This window comes from Octopus bimaculoides, chromosome 9 (assembly GCF_001194135.2).
Source record: "Octopus bimaculoides isolate UCB-OBI-ISO-001 chromosome 9, ASM119413v2, whole genome shotgun sequence".
Taxonomy (NCBI): Eukaryota; Metazoa; Mollusca; class Cephalopoda; order Octopoda; family Octopodidae; genus Octopus; species Octopus bimaculoides.
In genome coordinates this window covers 25,390,742-25,398,490 of record NC_068989.1, presented here as the reverse complement: position 1 = coordinate 25,398,490, position 7,749 = coordinate 25,390,742, and positions in this window count along the sequence as shown.

The window sequence follows — 7,749 nt, the reverse complement described above, 5'->3', positions numbered from 1 at the left end:
TATATATATATATATATATATATATATATATATATATATATATATATATGTATGTATGTATCGTCCTTTTCTATACCACTATGTATTTTCACAAATTTATGGCGTTATTGGATAAATATTTCAATATACAGCGATAAAAGTTGGCAATATCTTCTTGGCTAAAGTCTAATCTCATTTATAATTTATGTTACGAACTAACTAATAGCAACACTATTGTTTTTCTGTTGATGCATCGAGTTAATTATTTTAATCATACTCTAAATATTTCTTATGTATTTCAACATACTTAATAACTAATTTGATCTTTTAGTAACATTGATTAACCTGTGTTTTGTATTGAAAACAAAACTAGTCGCATGGCTCATGGGTATGCCACTACTTAAAATCTTGAATCTATAGCACAAATAAAGTTTATACCATAACGTTTACTTATCATTCATTTACCATTGCGTAAAGTTTACTTATCATAAGCTATATATCATTCACCCACGGCAGTGGATAAATGTATTCTTAAGATCAACTTTTAGCCATTCGCAAATACTTCAAGACTTCATTACAAATTCAGTTCTCAACCAAATTTAATGTTTTCTTGAGCAATGATGGTTCACTTCTAGGCTATATTTGGAGATGAAATAATTGAATTTTGGTTCATCAGAAAATAAAGTAAAGTGAAAATATGTGAGATCAACATGAGAGTGTAAGGTAAACAATTGACTTTGGGATAATATATCTCATTTATTACTTGGGTTTAAAAGAATGTGCTCATTGAGAAGAATTTTATAGTAAGAACCTTATTAAAAATATTAACCAGGAAAAAAGTAGTGAGGCTCTGAGTAAGGAAAGGATGGTAGGTAACCGCCATTATAGATTCTGAATGAAAACATCTCACTTATATTAAAGAAAATTATAAATTAGTTTTCCTCAAATAAAAGAAATCGCATGGTGAACATCTCTTCAAAAATATTAGCTACAATGGAAGTGGTGTGGCTTTAAGTGACGAGAAAAACGTAATCATCTTTACAGATCAAAATATTTTTGTCATTTTAAGATATTTAATGTATAAAAGGTGCTATCGGATGTCAAAGTTCGCCTAGTTTAATTGTACGGAAAGCTTAACTGGAATGTGAGATTTACAGAGATCGATTATCTTTACCAGTTTGTGGGCTGCTTCACAATTTATGTAAGGGTATTTACCCGATTTTCAATCATAACATGCATTTATTCCTGCAAAAATATTGAAACACAACCTATCTGTCCATTTATGTTTGGAATTCTATTTACAAACTAAGCAGCTATGCATAACATCAGTTGTAAGATAGTAGACAAACGCAAATCTTAGAGAAAATGGTCCAGAATGTTGCGGATTATTTTTAATAATATGACAATCTTCATTAATCTGCATATTGGCTATCAGCACATTTTGTTGTTTCATTAAACATATATTGAAATACTAAAACATTGTATGACCGCCTAATTAATCGAGACGGTATTTCTTTACGACTAGCAATCACTCTGTTTCTATTCTCGATTTTAAACTGCTGCAAAATAAGACGATACCTAGTACCTGCTATGTATGGCATCAATCTTTGCAGGTACTTAACTATACAATATCCAATTGTAATATTTGAAACTTTCTTAACAGCGGAATAACTCATTAGTATTTCATAAAGTAGTTTAATTAAAATTCTCTTGTCACACGCTCATGCGTTATATTCCTTTGATCTCCATTGTTTACGAGTCAAGCTCCGAATATATATTGGTTTCAAATTTTGGCACAAGGCCAGCTATTTTGGGAAAGGGATCAAGTAGATTAAATTGGCCCTTGTGCTCAGGTGGTGCTTATTTTAGTTGCATTTGTTTTTAACCTGTCATATCCTGATAACATTTCGAGCCATTAGATGGATTGCCTAAAATAAGTCACCGTTAACGGAAGCTAGAAATAATAATTCTCTATGGAGTTCAATGAACTGGTATAACGTTTTTTAATTATATAAAAAACAAAAATATATTTATCGACTGTTCACTGTAAACCAATTTCAGTAACCTCTAGGTATTATATTTCAATAGAATACATGCAATAGTTTCAGTAACAATACATTTGTGTATTTAGTTTGCACTTAATTAATTTGATAAATCTTTTACAGTTAATTTTTATTAAAAGGTGCAGAGTTTCTTTCATTTGTGTCAGAGTGAAAATCGGTTAATAATTGTGTAACTACCTTCGTACTTGAGTAATTACCATTGTGCAGTGTGCGATTTCTTTCAATGTTGTTTTCTTATACTATTTTCTTTGAAAATTATGAACCATATGAACCATACTACCATAATGATATACTTTAAAGTTTATAATTAAATAATTTTTGGTCAATTTAACAACTGGATTCGATTTTATAGGACATCAAATGCCTTTTCTTACCTTGACTTCCGAATCCGATTTAAAGTTGGCAATACGTTTCAGAAATACGAAATCTATAAGTTTTCATATTTTCATAGCTTTTACAGGAGTTTGGAAGGCAGTATCCTAAATCGTCCATCATAGTTTCTGAATGTCTTGTGTAAACAGCGATTAAGAAGGTCTTATTCATCTCTGCGGATGGAAGTATGTTACACTAGGTGCGTAAAAAAGTTTCTCTAAATTTTCTTCAAATAAATAATTGTAAATCTTTTAGGTCTCACCATTCAGGTTGACGTTTTCAAAGATTTCATGAAATAATATTCTTTCTACACTAATTAAAACTCAGATTATTATAGAGTTTACGTAATGAAGTTTTGATAATATGCATTATAGAAAAATACGTTTTTCTATATCCTTATTAACTGTTCCTTAAATTACATAGCCACATAAAGTAGTATTAATTTGTATCATAGATTAAGTTAGCATAGTCGTCATACAACATTTTTACAGAGCACTGTAACATACAACTACTTTTGGTTTGATTTGGTTTCTTCATATAATATTATGAAATAGTTGATTAAGTTTTGGGGGTGTAAATTGTGTTTCTCCCGTTAATTTCATATTTATATATTAATGACCACCACGCTTCTATCTTAAAAGCAGGCGATATTAATGTCATTGTATCATTCGTTCTCTACACGAGATTTTTAATTACCTGGTGCCTGATTTAGACGGTGATCATTTATAAATCACAGCCATCATTATATAAAAATTTAAAATGCCATTAATGTATCCTCAAGCTAATTATTAAGTTCTTGCCCACGAGATTTGGCAATTTGGAAACATAGAAAAGACAAACGTGTCTTTTGTAACTAATAACTTTTAACTTTCCAAAGTAATTTACAGCGATTTTAACTAAGTCCAGTGATTTTTACGGCCAATGATAATGGGATGGAATAACATGTGATGAGAATGCAATCTCCTGAATGTAGAGGATGTAAACTTTAACTTCTGCATAAATAAGATATTCATCTCTTGCACACCAACCTATTGATTAAAATAAGTTAATTGAAATTGCAAGGGATAACGTATATGAAGAACGTCGATAATATACTGTGGAAGCATAAAATGTCTGTTCCTCAAATGAATGCTACTACTATCTAGAAGTATATTCATAACTGATATTATTTTCTCCTTAGAATTGGCACTTTTCTATTCGCCTTTTCTATTCGCCAAAATAATAATAATCTGCTGAGACACAGTGTCTTATTCCTAATTATCACACAATCAGCTTCTTTTCTACAGTCGGTTTTAGTTTTGGCCTGCTATCAAGTTTGTTTGTATCTCTTTGTATCTTCCCTAAGTGTGCAGCAACACTAGCTATCTTCGAAGATGTTTGTTTTTGCTGTCAGAAAGTATATTTCAGTCTAACAGTCATCGTCTACATGTACTTTTAAACAATTCCTTAAGTTCTAATATAATATTTTTTTCGTTACAATTTTAATGTAGTGTTATGATAAATAGTCTCTAAAAGAGACATAAAATTGTCAGTCAGACACGATTCCCAGCTGTTGTTACATTATTCATGATTCATGAGAACCGATTGAAATAGATTGGTGTGTGTTTGTGTGTGTGTATGATTGTTTTGTATGACGGTAGAGTTTATAGGGTATCGTCATTGACATAAATTACAGTATACAGAAGCTAGCTTTCATTAACATCTTCTCAACACAATTTCCACTGAACCTGGCTTTCTTCTATTATCCAACATATAGACACCTGGCAAATTTATGAGTCGGATAACTCTACAGCCATATACGTAGGATCAACCAAAATTTAAAGCAACGATATGCCGCTCACCTCCACTCTTTTAGATACGATAAACAGAGTAAATCTACAACACTCGCCAACCACATACGCCATCTCAAAAATACAAATATATCCTATACTCTGCCATGGTCCATACTGGACTCAAGACTTCCCTACCGAGGTCAACGCTCAACCTGCAAACTTTGCCTGAAGGAGGCACTTCACATATTAAAGCACAACTCCCTAGCTCTGCTAAATAAACATAATGAAGCACTAAACAGATGTAATCACCACTTTTTTCAAACATTCAAATTCTACCACAAATCCAAATGACAAAATGACCATACAGTACATTTCTACAATACCCTTAAGTAATCCCTGTGACCTTATAAATCTATATTTTAACTTCTAATCCCTATCTAACCCCTCACTCATACTCATACTCGAATTTCACAGCCATCTAATTATATTCGTGTGTGTGTGTGTGTGTGTATGTGTGTGTGTGTGTGTGCGTGTGTGTGTGTGTGTGTGTGTGTGCATCGATGCATATGTGCGTGTATATGCATGTGTGTGTATGCACGTATGTATGTGTGTATGTCTGAATGTATGTATACAAGGTATTTACACTTGCGTGTCCAGGGGCGACAATACATACAGATACACGTATATGTGGGTGTGCGCGTATTCATATGTATATGAGTACGAGTAATATGTGTAAATATTGATACATATAAACATCTGTATAAATAAAATACAATATCATCGTCGTCAAGCCGGCAGGCAAAGGTCGAGCAGTGTTGGTGTGGCGCGCGGATCTATACAGAAAGGAAACGCTCAGCCAGCTTTGAAATTCTCTCTTATTTCCAAGTATACGTTTCATAGTTAAAAGTGAAAAATCTTTAAGCTACATGTAGTTATATAACTCAGAAAGAGAGAGTTGTGCATAGTTCTAGACAATTAGGATAAAACGTAAAAAAATGTTGCACTTTTTACATTACTCAGCTTGCTTTAAATGCTAACGTGTCGAAGTGCATCCCTTGACCAATTTTGTATACATGAGGCTGATGACATCATAAGACTTGGAAGGCAGATCTTTGAACAACATTCCGTGTCTGATAACCTAAAATACATGCCCAAAGAAGTCGCCACCTCCCCTCCAACCCCACCTCCTCCTACCAACAGCGCATGTCCTCCACCATCCATGATCTCGTTTCCTCCTCTGTCTCCCCCACCGCCATCAACCTCCTCGTTCGAACACCCCGTCCCTCCACCATTTATTTACTTCCTAAAATACAGAAACCCGTCCCATTGTTTCCACCTGCTATTGCCCCACTCAACTCATCCCCAAAAAGCTTTGGTTGCTGCCCTCCTATCCCATATACATGACACCAGTCACGCCCTTCGCTTTTTTGATTGTATTATTTTTATGTTTTTATAATTGTATTAATTTCTATTTTATTAATTTTTCTTTTCTCCATTTTTAATTTTCATTTTTTATCTTGTATCTGTTATTTTTGTTTTTTTTTCCTTTTTTATTCATTAATTTATTTTTCATCTTGAACCCTTCCCGTGTTTTCCTTATTTTTTTATCAATTTTATTTTATTATATGATATTTTATTTCTGTATACACGCACACACATACACACACGTACATATAGACACACACAAATATAGACGCATGCGCACGCACATGCACACAGATGACCTCACATATACCTCCCACACACGTACAACACACATACATGCACACACATACGCACACGCACATATACATACACACGCGCGCGTACACGCGCACACACATGCACGTACTCCACACACACTTGAAAGATAAAGATGTCAGTTACAAAATCAATTGGAAGATCTTAGCTAAGTGTAAGCCCTACACCAACGGCAGCAGAACGTGCGGTCTTTGTGATATGGAAAGATGGCTCATCTGGAAAGACACCTTAGACACCGTATACGGGCAAGACATTTCAATCTTACCATAAATATAATTAACAGAACCATGTGCACGTTCTTCATTCGTGTGGAACAACAAGTATACGATTCTAGGAATTATATTTCTTTAGCAGTCCGTACTGATGAGAAACAGATATTTTCGGAAAGGAAATATTAATTTCGAAACCTGTCCGCGGATAACATTGTATGTATTTATGTAATTTTCACTTGTCTTGCGCGTATACGTTTTGTTGCTTCGCTGAATTTTTCTTTGAGAACAATTCGGTCTTAGTGGATGCATTAAATGTGATCTTCTAGCACATTAACAGTCTACTTAGTGGTCTCCTTTATATATACATATACAATAATCCTTTGAGATCTCAGATATTTTTTCTGAATCTTCTTGATTCTTTCAATGTGCTTGTTCCTTGGTATTAAATTGATATTAATTAATATCCAATTTTTCAACCTATTGTTTTAATTTATATATATATATATATATATATATATATATAGATAGATAGATAGATAGATAGATAGATAGATAGATAGATAGATATAGGCGCAAGAGTGGCTCTGTGGTATGAAGCTTGCTTCCCAACCGCATGGTTCCGGGTTCAGTCCCACTGCGTGATATCTTGAGCAAGTGGCTTCTACTAAAGACTCGGGCCAACCAAAGCCATATGAGTAGCTGTGGTAGACGGAAACTGAAAGAATCCTGTCGTATATATATATGTATGCGTGTGCTTGTGTGTCTGTGTTTCTCCCCCTACCATCGCTTGACAAGTGATGTTGGTGTGTTTACGTCCACATAACCTAGGAGTTCGGCAAAAGCCACCGATAGAATAAGTATTAGGCTTGCAAAGTATAAGTCTTGGGGTCGATTTGTTCGATTAAAGGCAGTGCCACAGCATGGCCACAGTAAAATGACTAAAACAAATGAAAGTGTAAAAGTGTACATATAAATACACACACACGCACACACACGCACATATATGTATATATATATATATATATATTCAACTTTACAAAGAAAGTAAACAAACAAAGTTTGTTCTTTTTTAGAAGCGTTGAGATGTACTGTAAGATACAGAAATAAATTTATTTCTCAAACGCGTGATAATGCTATAAATAGCGTGATGAGGATAAATTATCCATATAATGCAGAAAAATACGTTACCGGCCAGCAATTATATGGATAATTTATCCTGAACACGCTATTTATAGCATTATCACGCGTTTGAGAAATAAATATAGATATGCAGGGCAGGGAATCGTCAATTAGTAATAAAATTAATAATTAACAATTTTGCCGGGTAGCTCAGTATGAAAAAACCTTTCTGATGCACACTGAATTGAATTCATTAGGGCGAGGGATTTTGAACTTACTGGCCGATAAATTTCTTAACGTCTTCCTCACGTGGTATTGATGTTCACATGGTCAAAATTAACGTGAGTTATTTAGACATTAACAAATTTATTAGAATATTTAGCTGAAGATTAGAATAGAGTATTCTTTACTCTTAACTGTGAAACGATCGTACTAAATTAACTAAAGGCAAGTGTTTTTTTACTCTTCTCTACTGTTTTTTGTTCTGTGTGT